This window comes from Marmota marmota, unplaced genomic scaffold (genome assembly GCF_001458135.2).
Source record: "Marmota marmota marmota unplaced genomic scaffold, marMar, whole genome shotgun sequence".
Taxonomy (NCBI): Eukaryota; Metazoa; Chordata; class Mammalia; order Rodentia; family Sciuridae; genus Marmota; species Marmota marmota.
Window position 1 is genome coordinate 31,276,232 of NW_025999949.1, and position 16,339 is coordinate 31,292,570.

The window sequence follows — 16,339 nt, forward strand, 5'->3', positions numbered from 1 at the left end:
AACTCAATGTTTGGAGACGGGATGACTGGGGAGAGAAAATCAAGTCACTTGTGAACCAGTTAAACTCGAGATTGATGTTGACCAGGCGAATAGAGAGGCGGGAGCCCTTTGGCTCACACAGGAGATGGACCCTGGAGTCCGGTTCACCAAGCTCATGCATTCACAGGGTGGGCCGGGGTGAGAAATCTAACCTCTCAGAGCCTCGCTCTCCTCTCTTAGACACCGGAGAGGGCTTGTGCACAGAGAACCAGTGCTGCACCAGCAAGGGAATGCCTGGTACCTACTTCCTTCCCCTCCCTCCAGGACGCAGCCCACAGCACCGCAGACTGACAGGAAGACCCTCCTCCCAGAGGGTGTTGATGAGGCCAGAGAAGATGGCTGTTTACGTTATCCTTGTGCAAATAATACCTTGAAAAGGACAATGTCCTAAAATAAAAAGCAATTTCTAAATAAAATTTAAAACATGCAGGTCTCAGGTGATTTCTGCATCTTACATAAACAACTACGAAGCCCAGGTTAATTCCTTTTTATTTTTTCTCAAAACATCTAGGAGAAAAAAATCTCCTTTCCTTCTCTTTTTATTTCTGAACCATATTCACATCCCTACCCATCAGGATTTGTCTTCCTTTCTTTTTCTTTTTTTTTTTTTTCAGTTGCAATTTACAAATGTGAAAACTTCCCCACCCCACTCTCCACCAGAGACTTTGTTTAGGAACAAGAGGGAACGGGCCCTGCTGTGTCCTCCTTCTGTCTCTGTCTTCTTTCCTCTTGCGCAGGCGACAAAAAAGAGAAGAAAGAAAATTACACATGGAGCAAGGCCCCAAATGCAAAACAGAAAACAGACCCATGAACCCAAACCAGGGTCCCTGGCCTTTTTTGCAAACTGGGTCTTTGAAGGAGGCTGCAAATCAAGGCAGCTGCTCTACTGAAATAGGCGCTGGCCTCTGGGTGCCAGAGATTAACAGAGAACTCCTGCCGGGTCTGCCCACCACCCTACACAAGAATTTCTCGTGTAGAAAAACAAGACAATGTGGCCATAATTGTTATTTTCCTTGATAAGTAAAACATGTGAAGTGCATTAGTGGTATCTGAGGCCCTGGGAGGTTTGGCTGGAGGCTCGTGTTAATTGGATGTTGTGGGTTAATCCTCCAGGCCCCCCTGCCCTGCAGAACATCAAGGGGGTCTCCCAGGTTGCTCTGAGTCTTTTGCAGTGGCGTGGAGATGACCCCGTGGATCCAGGGTCTGATGATCGCTGGGGTTTGTCCAGTCGCCCCGCTCACAGGGCCACCGGAGCCTTTCTTCTGCAGGAGAGAAAGGTGGTGATGACAGGGAAGGGTGGGGACAGCACAGCGGAAGCCACAGGGGCTCCGGCTGGGGCCAGCAAGCCGACCTGAACCTCAGGGAGGGCTGCTGGCAAATGAGGTTGGCCCTGGCGTGGCGCCCGACACCCCAAAGCAACTGACTGCTCGGGGCCTTTGAAGCGAGACAAATATATCTCCCAGCAGCTGGAATAAAGGAGGAAAAGGTTCCAAGACTGAAGTGACAGGGCACAAAGTTGAGGGCTTGTCCTGCTGGTTTGACCAAGGCGAGGGCTGGGGAGGTTTGGGGAAAGAGACAACCCTGGGCTTTAAAGACCCATCAGGGGGGCTGACCTTCCGGCATCCAATCCACCTGTAGGTGAGGGCAAGGGACCTTGAGTTGCTGGGCAGGCCTCCTCACACCCACCCTGCCACGGCCCTGCAGGGGTCCTTACAGGGGAAAAGCTGCCTCTGGGGCTTCCAAGGCCCCCCCGGGAACTCGCACAGCCCTTCAGACAGATGGAGTCAGTGTCCCCACCTCCCTGCCTGCCCCCAGCACTCTGTGGCCTCCAGAGGACCAGCGTCCTGGTGCCCCATACTTGGCTTGGAAGGGAGATCTGCTTGAGGGCCCGAGTGGGGTTTGCAGGAAGGCACTTCTGTCTGGTGTCCAGTGGCTGGGGTCCAGCCCAGCTGCCCATCTCTGCCACTGTGGGCAAGCTCCTCCCCTCTTTGAACCCTCCTTGCCCATCTTTGAGATGTGAGGTGCTGGGTGATCCTGATTGGGGTGATCCTGGTGAACGTCATTGGGGTGAGTCTCTCTTGCTGCTCACAGAACCAATAACTTGGGCAGTGAGAGGGTGGGTTCTACGCAGCGTGGCTCCTCTGATCCTGTAGGCTTGGTGTTCACATTAAGTCATGACTCTGGAAGGGCTTACAGCAAATGAAAGCACATTGTAGCAAAAATAGGAAGTATTTTCTCAAAGAACCTGAAGTGAGGAGCTGTGGAGATAGAGATGGACTGTATTAGTTTGCTATTGCTGCTGTCATGAGGCAACCCAGACTAAGTTGCCTAAAACAACAACATTTATTATTTCACAACTTGGAAGTGTCAGAAATCCTCCAGGGTCTCACGGGGATGAAGTCAGCAGAGCTGGGCTCCTTCCAGAGGCTCCAGGAGGCCACTGTTTCCTAGTCCTCCCAGCCTCGCCACTGGGTTCCTACATACTTGGGCTTGTGCTGCTTCCTCATCTTCAAAGCCAGCAGTGTGGTGTCTTCTAGGCTCTATCTGGACCCTGAGGTCACCCTGGGCCCCTCCTCTTCTGCTTTAAAGCATGCTGTGACCACTTGGGGCCCACCCAGTTAATCCAGGATTATTTCTCTAAGGTCCGCTGATTAACAATGCTAACTACTTGCTCACTCCATTCCCTTGGCCTGTAACATAACGTAGCCTCAGACTTCAGAGACTAGGACGACTAGGACATGGGCATCCTGGAAGGCTCATTGTTCTACCCACCATACAGATCCCAGCTCAGGCTGTGTGTTGGACAGGTCAAGACAGACAGTAGCTTCATGTGTGGCCACTGGCCCACTGGGCTGGGGGAGGTCCCCTGCTGTGTACTCCCACAGCCCTCCCTGGCCCCTCATGGAACCCTGTGACTGGTCAGGGTTTATATGTTGGTTTGGCTGGACCTAGGGACCCAGATATGTGCCCAACAGTATCTTAGATGTTTCTGTGAGGCTGTTTTTGGATGAGATTTACATTTAAGTCAGTGGATTTTGACTAAAGCAGATTGTCCTCTCAGGTCACTTGAAGGTTTGAGTTGAATAAGAGGCAAGAGGGGATTCTCCAGCAAACTGCGCTCTGACTTAAACTACAACGTCAGCTCTTCCTGATTCAGTAGCAGGTTGCCTTTAGACTTGAACTTTAGTTCTTTCCTCCCCTTTGGATTTTGGACTCACCATGTCTCCATATCTGCATGAGTCAATACCTTGCAATAAATTTCTTGATTCACACACACACATGCATAAACACCCATCTTATTGCTTTTATTTCTCTAGAGAATTCGGTCTCATACAAACCATAAATAATTAACAATAATTAATTGTCTAATATTTGTGTTTCTCATGTGATTATAGCTTTCATGAAGCAGAAAGTGTGTTAGTCTGCATTTGCTATGGTATCAACAACCCTAAATCTCAGTGAGTTAAAATGCGTTAAGGCATGCTGCAGATTGGATTACGGTCTCTTCCACATGTTTTCATATTCAAAGATCCAGATGAGGGCAAGATATAGACTCTTTAACCTGGTGTAGTGGCATACACCTGAATTCCAGCAACTCTGGTGGCTGAGGCAGGAAGATTACAAATTTGAGGTCAGCCTTAGCAACTTAGTGAAGCCCTCAGCAACACAGCAAGATCCTGTCTCAAAAATAAATAAATAAATAAATAAATAAATAAATAGGGCTGGGGATGTGGCTCAGAGGTAAAATACCCCAAGGTTCAATCCCCAGTATGGGAAAAAATGATATAGAATCCTTCCATAGGAAAAAAGCAAAGAATTGAGAATAATCCAATCTATCTCACCTAGGCTAATGTCTGACGTGAATATTATTTATTGAATAGATGAGCTGCATCTGTACAAGGAGGAGGAGTTGGAGTGATGGGACAGGCTCTGTCCATGGCTGCCTCTTTTAGTCTTCATTGCTAGTTTGCCAGGGAGGAGGTAGTTTTCACTTTACAAAGGAGGTAAGGGGGTGCTGAAGTGAATATTAAGTCCAGTTCTCTCTGGTGATCAGATCACCACTTTTCAGATCCTGGAAAATTACAGGGAGGATAAAATGTCATCTCAAAGGGCTGACGTTCGTGTGTAAGAACACATTTTCATTAGTGGTGGGAAGTTTGCATAAATACTCACTGCAAAAACAATAAAGAGCTGATTTATAAAACTCTCTGGTTTTTAAGTCTTATAAACATAAAGCAATGCATGAAGCAAGAGCTGGGATGCAGGGATCCTTTCCCACAGCCCCTCTCTAGGCCAGAGCTGCTTCTCCCTGTGGTGACATGGAGGAGTTGACACACCACTGTGAAACTGCATTTACTTTTCACCGTCTACCAGGATATGAGCGTCAATGATCCAATAATCCAATTGCCTTGTGCTGATTTCATCTGAAATAATTGCTGATAAAATCAGAAAGAAAACTTCAGCAGATCTGAAAGCAGATTACGGCAGAACCCAGTGGCACAAAGGGCTGATGTTAAATATTGTTTCAGTGCTTGGGATCAAACTTCATACTGAATCTATTTGAACACTGGGGCATGGGATTTGAATTAAATCCAGGCAGAGTGAAGGCTCCACCCTCACCAACCTGTCATTTGTGGTACTTGGAATCTGAGGTGGGAGCTGATTCCAAAAGCAACTTCCTGTCTCCAACACGAGTTCACCACCACTAAAGATCTGGATTCCAGAGCAATGTTGCCTGAATGGAGAATTCCTGCTGACCGTCTCACGTTCATACTCACCCATCATCACTTCTGCCCCACATCCTAGGAGGCTTCCTCATCTTACAAGGGAGAATTTGATTCTTGTTCAAGTTCAGGAAGATAGGAAAGGGAGAACCAGGATTTGAACCAAGATAGTTTGTTCTGAAGGACTGGGTTCTCCTACTGGACCACACTGCCTCTTAATATGTTTTGAAGGATGACAGTCATGTCATATAATTCAGGGTCACAATCTACCTTGGATGATCCTATTTAGCTTTCTACACTAATCAGCCTAATTATGTTACTTCCACCATCCACTTCACGAATGCCTCAAGAAAAAGCTGAATGTAATTAAAATAGCCAACTATTGAAACAGATGTGCATCTGTGAACCTGAGCACAAATTGAATTTTTAAGAAACATATCTTGTTTTATATACAAAAACATCTCCATTAATTTGTTCATTCCACAGACACTTATTAGTGTCTCAATGCCTGCCCGCATCCTAATAGACCCCAGGAGCACAGAGATGAATGTGATCTTGTATCTGTCTTGAGAAGAGAGATCTTTGTGAGGGATGATAACCAAGGAAATCAAGTAATAAGGAGGCACCTCCTCATTCTCTGCACACCCTCAGCTACACTTCTCACCAGGCTCCAAGCCCAGGGCCATCAGCAGGTCTTTCTGGTTCCCTGGTGGTGTCCCTTCAATCCGCACTGCCCTGAGATTGTGGCTCAGTGAGCTCCTGGCCAGTTCTCATGTCCTCTGTTCCAGACTGACCCTGAACATCAGTGTTGGATTCTCTACTCCAGTAACTCAGATGTCAGCTATGGTAGCTTGCACCTGGGAGACCCAGGTGAGATGGTATCAGACTCGTCCCTGCTACTTTCTTGAAATTGAGCACCTACCTGTGCAACTTTGGCCAAGTCCAGGGTGCCCCTTTTCTGAGCTGCTTCATCCTCTTAGGCTTCACTTGTGTGTGGAACCTGTTCTACACCCTGCTGACCAGCATGAAAGCAAGCTGTTCCTCACACCTTGTGTGTGCACACCGATAAAGTTGTGGCTTGAATGTTACCTCCAAAACTCATGCGGAAGTTCAATATAGTTGAATTGCCCATGCAGCAGTATTAAGCATGGAGCCTTTAGGAGGTGATCAGATCATGGGAGCTCTGCCCCACAAATGCTGTTATCACAGGAGAGCCCCCTTTAAAGTGAGGTTTTCTTTTCCCTTTCGCACGTGCTCATTTGCCATCTGCCACCTTAGGATGCTGGCCCTTGCCAGATGCTTTTGGCACAATGCTTTTGGACTTTCCAGACTCCAGAAGTGTGAACCAAATAAAGTTCGATTATTTATAAATTACCTGGCCTGTGGCATTCTGCCATAGCAACAGAGAACAGATTTAGTCAGGTAAGCAGACACGAGGGTGGTTTCTTTAAGGGTCAATTGATTAGTCTCAAGGGTGCCCAAATAGCAGGTCAAAAATAATATTTTACCAGTCTATGAGAGCATTTTTGGAAGAGATTATCATTTGAGTCAGTAGACTGCAGAAGTTCCACCCTCACCAACATTGGGGGCCATCACTCAATCCCTTGAGGGCCCAGCTAGAGCATAAAGGAGGAAGAAGGGGAAGTTCTCTTTTAGCCTCTTGTGAGGAAGCACCCTTTTCTGGCCCTTAGGCCTTAAAGCTCATAGTCTCTGGGCTTTAACCTCAAATAGAATTTGAGTGGCTTCAAATTTTTCAGGCTTTGGCCTCAGATAGAATTGTACCACCAGCTCTCCTGGGTCTGCAGCCTGCCGCTGCTGGAGGTGAGACTTCTGGGTCTCCACAATCGCATGTGCCAACTCTGTTGAATCTCCTCTAATCTACACTACAGGTTCTGTTGCCCTGAGAACCAAGACTAATGCACACATAAGCACCCATTCTGCTCACAGGTAGTGTCCATGGGTTTGGTGAGATTTGGTGGCTGCACGAGGTGGGTGGCACCACACACGTGGCTCTCTGCTCTCTTACTTCCCCATCACTCTTCCCTTCTGCCCTCTCTCCTCCCTTCTACATCCCCCAGGATTGCCCCAGGGCACCCCCAATTCTCCTGTGCTGTTATGCAGAGCAATTCAGCCCTGATCCCTGCATGTCCTCATCAATCTGTACCCTAAAACCCCCACAGCAGAGCACAAGGGCCTCCCACTTGACCCTCCCCTTCCAACACTGCCCTTGCAATTTTACACTGAGAATTTTTTCTCCCTGCTATCGTCATTGATTCATTCACTTCACAAATTCAGTGAACACTTATGGTCATTAGCATATGGTGAACATGAATCCATTTAGTACAATAACCTAAGAGGCTGCTGAGACCCACATTCAAAGGAAACTCCTCCCCTTCTCTTCCTGTCCTAGTCTGTCGTCACACAGGGTTCTTTACAGCACAGGGCCCACTTGCTCTGGGGTTAGTCAGTACAGGTCACTGTCATTGCCTCCTTTCTCACAGATGAGCAAATCAAGGCACAGAAAGGTTAAGTAACTTGCCCAAGCTCTCAAAGAAAAGGCATCCATAGTATTTAAACTCAGGTGGTCTTTTCCCCAAGACTCTTCATCGTTATACTGGACTGACTCTCCAAGACTGAGTCTCCTACCTCCCAAAGCTCAAGGGCTCAAGATAATTGTGTGTGTGTGTAGCATTTGAAGCAATTACTTCTCTGAGTTCAGTGGGCTACATGCTAGGAGAGAATGGAGCAGAGGGCTGCCAAGAGAATCCCTGATCTCAATGTCACCAGGGGGATAGGTCATGTAGAAGGAGGTTGGGTCAAGTTTCCCAGGGTGTGACAGGGAGATTGAGCTTTTAGGGAAGGTTGGTGGCAACGTAGGGAAATGAGTCTAGACAGAAAATTAGCATGTTCAAAGACTCAGAGACATGAGAGCAAAATGCTGTATTCCTAGATGATAATGACGCTAATTTATATGTATTGAACCACTTACGATTCGGTCTTCATCACAACCTATGAAAGGGCTACCAGTATTCACCCTAGTTTTAGGAAAGATGAAACCTGAAGCTGAGGTTCAGAGATGGTAATTAAGCCAGCTAGTAGCAGGGCCACTCCAAAGTCCCTTGGCTGGTAAAGGAAGCAGCCCAGAGCCTGTGCTCTTACCCACTCTCAGTACTGCCTCCAGCTAGTCACAAAAAAATGAGCAGAACTGAACTGGCTTGGTGGAGCAGGGATAGCAAGCAAGTAGCAGCCAGGGAACCATCAACCAAGGAGTCAGACTGACCAGGGTGGGCACTTAAGACAAAATGAGCCACCAAAGAGGGAACCGTTTTTGAATTGTTAAGTTTATCTTAATAATTCAGTTTGTACAATAGACAAGAATATCTCAGTATTTGCCTTAACAGTTATGCTTAATTCACTAATATTAAACACAACTATACCCCAGGAGGATGCCCTGTGTCCTGCCCTGCACATGCTGAGTTCCCCCAGAGGACAGCAGCCACATGAGGGACTTGATACATAGGGTGCCTGGATTACCTTTGAAATCAATGTCTCTCTTGGCTTGTCTGCACTGATCACACTAGCCATCAACCTCCTTAATTTTGAGGGGTGTGTTCTAACAGGCTTCTGCCCACAGACGTCCTTTATTCTTCAGCCCTGCATGAAGCTACTTCAATGAACTGTGGGATGAAACACTTCAGAATCAACCCGCACCAGAGCTACGTTTTCATTTGACCCTGTCCCCTACTGTTTCAGCCACTAATGAGAGCAAAGCCCCAGGCAACGAGACTGGAGGCACAGGACCCCAAATCCCCATCTCCTGATATGCATGGTGACCCCAACTCCAGCCCGTTCCTATTATTCCTCTCCTGGACTCACTGCCTTAATGTGGAGGCCCAGTTATATTGACACACAAAGATTTAAATATTTGACATCACCCTCTTCCTGGGCTTTATGGCCCTCTCAAGATGTCTATGCAAGGACATCTTGCACTAAAAAAAAAAATTTTTTTAGCTGTAGATGGACACAAGAGCTTATTTTATTTATTTATTTTTTATGGGGTGCTGAGGATTGAACCCGGTGCCTCACACATGCGGGGGGCCCCTCTGCCACTGAGCCACACCCCAGCCTGCACTTCTATTTTAATCATCCAGGAGCACTCTCTCTGACAGTCTGCCTCAGTCCTGTCCCTCCCTGTCTATGAAGGTAGCCTCTCACATCCAGAGGTGTGGTTCGGTGCCTTTTCTTGACCTGACTGCCCTGAGCCGAGCAGCACTCCTCTGCCATGCCCTTCCCGCACGATGTCCTGTCTCATCTTGGTCCCAAAGTCATGGACTCTGTGGACCCTGGAGTAAACCTCTGAAGCCATGAGCCAAAAAGAACTTTCCCTTCTCTATCTTGCTCTTGTCAGTCTTTGATCACAGCAATGAGAGCTGGCTAACACACCGATCGTCCTTCCAAGCTGAAACTCTGACCCCTTTACACACTGACACTCGTTTCCCACCACCCTATTCTCTGTCTCTGTGAGCCTGAGTACTCCAGGACCGACCTCGTGTGTGGAATCATGCAGCGCTTGCCCTTCCGCGCCTGACTTAGCTCACTTAGACTGGCGTCTTCAATGCTCGTCCGTGGCATAGCAAGTGTCAGAGCACCTTCTTTTTGGAGACATTGACAGTTCATTACAGCTACCGCATTCAGTCTATCCATTCATCTGCCAATGGACATTTGGGTGGTTTCCACCTTTGGCTATTGTGAATAGTGCTGCTGTGAGCATGGGGGTACAGTATCTGTTCACATCCTTGCTTGCAACCCTTCTGGGTATGTTCCCAGAAGAATTGCTGGATCATATGATACTGACCTTTAAAACACACACACACACCACACACACACACACAAACACACACCAGATCCAAAAGAACAAGTATACAGCCGACCAATACATTCTTCCACAGGGTTGTGGGTTGAGTCAGAGACATGAGTATTGGCAGCCAGTGACAGGAAGTCCCTCAGCCAGTAGGATGGAATGTTAAGTGATTCTTACACATGAGGTTTATTAATCTTTAGTGATACAGGATAATGCTTATATTTCAATGAAGTATTAAAATGCAATAAAATTGTGTAGATTCAGAATGAAGTCTGAAGCCAATGGGAACGGGCATCTCCTGTGCCCCACTCTTCAGGAGGGAGGTCTGCTAACTGGATCAGTCAGATTCCAGGTTGCTGATTCGCTGCACTCTAAAAGTCAGGACCCAACTGTGACCCTACTGCTTCTTTCTCTTTTCCTTACTGAATGAATTCTTCCTCCCATTCCTCCCTTATGCCTGCAGCAGAAGCAGTAATAGACACCTTTCCTTGACTTGCAGGTGATGACCAAGCTGAGGGGTTTGGAGCCCATATCAGCTGGTAATAAAGTATTATATTAACTCTTGCCTTCCACAGCTCCTGTGTGCAGATCTCCCCCGTGGAGAATGCCCATGATCTGACATTCAGATGTTCCTGCATTTCTTGGGCACAATATCATGCTGATGACACTGAATAGCACCCATCTCAGCTTTATTCCTTTATTCAACACATGTTTATTAAGCACCTATTATGCAGCAGGCACTGGGAATACATCTGAGAGTACAGAAGACAAAAACTGCCAGCCTCATTCAATTTCTCTAGAGCAGTTGGAAATGACACTGAAGCAAGGGTTTGAGAGGCAGAGTACAGGCCAAGTGGGCTCTAGCAAAGGAGAAGTCGGGACAGAAGGAAGGGCCAATGTGAAGGCTGGGCCAGGACAGGGCCTGATGATAGGAGCTGGGACCAGAGAGGACTTGCAGGCCTTGACTGGACTGACCTTTACTCTGACGGAGGTGGGGGACTTGGGAGATGGACACAGACTGTGTCTGTGTACAACAGTGCCCCCTGGCTGCAGAGTTGAGAACATGCTCTAGGGGGCAGAGGCCAGAGCAGAGGCCAAAGCAGGGAGGTGAGGGAATGGCAGATTGCTGAGTCAGCAGCAGTGGGTAAGGAGGAGGCCTCAACTCTGGACTTAACTTAGAAGGCAAAGGCAACATGGTCTTGTGAAGGACAGGGGGAAGAGTATGACAAAAAACAACTTGCATCTGGACTGGGATGGGAAAAACTGCAGGGTGTGCAGGTTTGGAGGGCAGCCCCTCATCTCACCATAAATAAACCAATGTTTGTGTGTGTGTGTGTGTGTTTGCAGTACTCGGGATCGAACCCAGGGTACTCTACCACTGAGCTACATACAACCCAAGCCCTTTTGATTGTTCATTTTGAGACAGTCTCACTAATTGCTGAGACAGGCCTTGAATTTCTGATCCTCCTGCCTCAGCCTCCTGAGTAGCTAGGATAACAGTTGTGTTATCCTGAGGAAGCCAACTATTATTTACAGGAGTATTACTTGGGAACTGCAGTAGGGCTCTGCTTCTCACTAATGGTGTAGATCTGATCCTATCGTCTAACCACCTGAGATTCCATTTCTTCATCTGTACTATGGGAGTGATAGTAACTGTCTTACAGGTTTGCTGTCTGGGTTGACAGTAATTTGGCAAAGCATCTTGAATGGCACCCAGAACAAGGGAGAAGCTGATTAATGTCAGCTGAATGAGTGTGTCAATCAAAGCATGTGGGAATAAGTGATGACTGTGAAGCAGGGAAGGCCAGAGGTGTCACCCTGTGTGGTCACTCACTCTGTGCGTTCAGAAGCAGGACATTGGGAGGAAGCTGGGAATCCTGTTCAGCCAACATTCTGCACATGGGTGTGTGGCTTTGATGGCAGATTCTAAACCTGTGAGAAAGTGGGAAAGAGTTGGTGGGTTTCTTATCTTACCTAGTACGGTGATGGGCCATGAAGATGAGGCAGCAGTTGTTTTTATTTCTTAACCAATGTTCCAGAAAAACGAAGGCAGGTTGTTGAACTAAACTGTTTCTACTCTTCTTTCCATTGGCATCCAGGGGAGCTTGCAGCTGGCCCAGTTTGTTACCAAATAATGAGATGGATTAAATGATCTACCCAAACAGTAGAGGGTTGCTTCCTTAAGGGCTCCCGCCCTGTTGTAGATTGTTCTTGTATCACATGGAGCATGGAGCCTGTAGGTGGAGCAGGTGCTTAACAAATGCAGGGGCAGGAACCTTCAGGAGCAATGCAAGACTCTGGGTCCCACCCACAGCCTCCACTTCCAGGTGGAGGCCATGCAGCAATTGCAAACGGCAACACCTGACGTGTCAGAGCCTAGAGAGACCAGGGTGTGAGCCCATCTCCATCCCCCAGCAACCCAAGGAGATACTGGCACCCCTCCTTTCAGATAAAGACATGGAGGAATGAGCGTGAAATGATTTGTCCCACTTTGCTCTGTTCCTATGAATGAAAAGTCAGGATTTGAGCGGTGTTTGCCTGACACTTCCCATTGCATCAAGAGAGGAGAAGCCTCATCTCCACCCAAATGACTATTCCCTCAGCAGCCAGACAGAGCAGCAGGACCAGATCAGAGTCCTAATCCAGCAGCGAGCCTGGCTCAAATCGGGCTCTACGTCTTGGTTGTCTAAGTGGCTGGAGGGCACCAGGAGCTGATGCAGGCACTGTGCAGAGTGACAGGGAGAGGAGACAGCCTCTGTGGTGCTGCAGTCTGGGTGAGTGGAGCCCGAGAGTCATCCTGTCCAGAGCTCTGTAGCCCCGCCAGCTCGAGAGGAGAGGGAAGGACAGAAGGGGCAACGCTTCCCTGCTCCTGCGTCCCCCTGAAATGCTGAGGTGCTCTGCTACTTGGGGTTGGAGGGAGACAAGAATGGATGGGTGTAGAGAGAGAGGGAAGGAACAAAAGAAAGAAATAGAAGGAATGGAAGGAAGGGAGGGAGAACAGAAGGAAGGGAGGAAAGAAAGAAAAAGAGAGGGAGGGAGGGAAAGGTGGTGAGGCTACCACGGGGACATCTCAGAAGATAGTGCAAGAAGACAGTATTGGGGGATCTGAGGCACATGGCAGAGATAGGTACAGCTGTGGCACCATGACTCCGCCCATTGTGGGGGTCTCTCTGCAGGCACACTACAGGGTGGGGGCACCGAAGGATCAGATGCATGATGAGAAAGGCACTTCATGTTAGAATAATGGTGTTGAGACCCTGCCAACAGACCTTCAAGTGTAATTTTGATTAATTACTTGCAGACTGCAGAGAACTTACTCTGTGACCAGACCATTGACAATACCATTCTATTGACACTGCTACCTCATGAAATATGGATTATTTTAGACTATTTCAGAAAGCTCTTCTGCATATAGATGCTGGTTACATAGATATTAAGACAAGCATGGCTCACCTGGCTGTATTTATCTTCTCCACAATCTCACCCCCATGGGTCTTCAATCAATTGTTTTGTCTTGCAACTGCACCTGTGAACATGATGTTCTATATCAGGAATAAATCACGTGGTGGAAGAAGAATGGAGTTTCTTAAATATTACAAGAAAACATGTGTGTGTGTGTGTGTGTGTGTGTGTGTACACACAGATGGGTAGATGGATGTAAAGGATAAAAGTAATTCCCCAAGGAAGTCACCATGATTTATAATTGCATCAGGAAAAAAAAAAGGAAAATATTTGAGGGGTATGCATCTGAGTGGATTTAAAAATTAAGTCCATGCACTGCCTGAGACAGAAAGACCTTAGCAGCACCCTGGCTCAGCCGGTCTCTGTGAGGATGAGCTGGCCAAGGGGGACAGGTGCGTGGCGCACACAGCAGGTGAGAGGAGCAGCCTGTACTGGGGCAGGGGCGACTGCACCTGCTGTCTGCTCCCAGCCTCCCTCCAAGAGCCGTGAGCACCGGCCACACTTGCCACCTATGCCATGAGGACTCAGGCCAAGTGACCCTGTCTAGCCCCTCACTTTCCTGACCACCTGATGGAAGCGGTCACTGCTGTTCCTCACTCAGGGCATTTGTCACCATTAGTAACTCCCATACTGGCCCGTGAGCTTAGTCATTTAACACGCCTTCCCCAGGGGAGGAGAGGAGGTGACCCCACATGCTCCTCCTCGGTGCTCAGCACGTGGTCCTCGATAATTTGTGAATGACTGAACAAATTCTAATGGTAGTGGAGGAACAGACAACCACCTGAACTTCCTAAGTATCAGCTACTGGAGGATAAAAAACATTACCCGTGGATTTCAATTTTACTCAAATAGATGTGGAGTTTTTTATAAGGTAATTGCCTTTCTGGACCTGACATATACAACACACTACTAAGTAATTCAACACTTGTTTTCACGCTCATAGTTGTTAAAGCCCCAAGACTTGATGCTTCTCTTGAGTTCAGGGAAAGAATGCCCTGTCGTAAAGCCTGCTCCACATCCACCCCCGTAAAAGTTCTCTATTAGCTATAAATAACTTTTTCTGAATGCTGAAACTAGTTACTTATAACTAGTTTTCCTTTGCTTGGTATTTGAAACTATCAGAGCTCAGGAAATAACAGTCCAGTATAAATATGTTGGATACGAAAGCATGCAGGGTTTAAATAGCTCATGTTTAAGGTACACTTTTATCCTATGACATGAAAAGAACTGGCACTGACTCATGGCTATGACAGTGATGAGTCACTTGTTTAGGTATTCATATAACACTTCCTGCATGCCTATGGACTTTGGCTCCAGAAAAACGTAGCCCTGTGGTAGGATGGACAGCAATGTGCATGGGGAAACTCTCGGAGCCCTGGAGAGGCCACTTCATCCAGGGCAGAAAAATGTGGCTGTCCCACATCGTGGAGTCGAACTCAAAGCTGACAAACATTCACAAAGCTCCCAGTCTCTAGGCTAGGTACCAGGAAATGACGACTTCATCATAACACGATGAATGTTTTATCAGGGGAAGTTTTAAGGATTCAGAATAATTGAGAGGTCTGTTATAAAAGCAAATGTGAGACAGCTGCGGTGGCCGGCACCTGTGATCCCAGCAGCTTGGGAGGCTGAGGCAGGAGGGTTGAAAGTTTAAAGCCAGCCTCAGCAACTTAGTGAGACCCTCAGCAACATAGTGAGACTCTGTCTCAAAATAAAAAAGAAAAAGAAAAAGGGCTGGGGATGTTGCTCAGTGGTTAAGCACCTCTGAGTGCAATCTCTGGTACCAAAAAACAAAAACAAAAACAAAAGGCAAATTTAACACCTTGGAGAAACTATTCAATGACAGCAACATCCACTCACCTTGTGCCTCACAGCGCGTTTTAAGGACTGTTTAGAAGCAACTTCCACAGCACTGGGGTTCAGAATGGACTTCACTTGAAGTAAATTGCCCTCAGGTCATTAAAACTTAAAAGCTCTTCAGCAGAAGTGCCATTATTTCTTTGGAGTATGATGTTTTATTCCTCCTTATGTTTCAGGAAATCTAGAAAATAAATCATCAGTGCAAGAGCAATTTGTATGGATTTTCCAAACCCACTCTGCATGGCTATTTGATTTGATGAGAAGCCTACTTTTTCTCAAGGAGCACATGAACTTACCATAGCAGTTATCATGTGCTAAGCACCTACTGCATGCAAGCGATTTTTAAAATACGATATTACTTAACGTCCATATTTTTGTGGTATAGGTATTTACAGTTGAGGAAACTGAGACTTAGTAAAGTGAAGTCACATGATACAGGCTATCACACATCTTGGAACTGGAAAGCTGGGCACTAAAGTTGATGTTTGTTCTGCTACGCCTCTGCTGTAATTTGGATATGGCTTGAGTGTGTCACGCCATGTGTTGGAAGCTTGGTCCCTGGTCTAGTGGTATTAAGGGGTGGTGGAACCCTTAGGAAGTGGGGCCAAGTGGGAGGTCTTTAGGTCATCATGGGCACAACCCTTGGAAGGGACTGAGGCAGTTCTTAAGGAACCCTGGTTATGTCTTGCAAGATGGTTGCTATAAAGGCACAAAACTGCCTCTCCCCACCCTCTGACTTTCTGTCTGCTTTTGATCTCTTTTGCATGCACACATGATGGCATCTGCCACAGGCTCTCACCAGACGCTCAACTGGTGGGACTACCTGATCAGAGACTTTTAATTTCCAAACTATAAACTAAGTAAGCCTCTTTTCTTTACAAATCCTCAGGTATTAGGTCCAGCAACAGAAAGAGGTCTAATTCAGCTTATACAGGCTCTTAGGTATTAGCCCTTCTTTCAAAGTAGAAAAAGAGCCTTCTTTCTTACACATGCAAGAAGCATCATTGCACATTGCTTAGCTAGAAAAAAGAAACCTGCTGGACACGTGGTTTCACATTCATTGATGCTTCATTAACTGATGATACCATCCTGGAATCCAGTCCCCAAACTAGTTCTTGTCATTCAGGGAGTCTCAGGATGAAAGGCAGAAGGAAACCACTCCACTTACTGAGTTGCTATTGTGGTCACAGGGATATCTAATACAGGAATCACCCCACTTCATAGAGAGAAATGGGGGCTCATGAAAGGCGAAATAACCTGACAACGTCACATGTAAGAGAAGCAGAATTCCATTTCCAGTGTACAGATGCTGTTGTCCATGATCAGGGAGTCTTGGCAGGGCTTTGTTTTGTCTGAGATTAAAAAAACAAAACAAAATCTTCTTTGGCTATGG

At 47.0% G+C, this 16,339-nt stretch overlaps 1 long non-coding RNA gene across 2 annotated transcripts; it reads right to left on the reverse strand.

The window, feature by feature from the left end:
• Positions 1-598: 598 nt before the first annotated feature.
• Positions 599-15,165, reverse strand: LOC125616557. Of its 2 annotated transcripts, XR_007347259.1 has the most exons (4): positions 14,947-15,165; positions 13,078-13,150; positions 11,599-11,858; positions 599-2,297 (listed from the first exon to the last, which is right to left on the reverse strand). It is a non-coding gene; the product is annotated as an uncharacterized LOC125616557 (long non-coding RNA). The 2 variants fall into 2 exon arrangements; XR_007347260.1 differs by lacking the exons at positions 599-2,297; positions 11,599-11,858 and adding an exon at positions 9,845-11,556.
• Between the last annotated feature and the right edge of the window lie 1,174 nt (positions 15,166-16,339).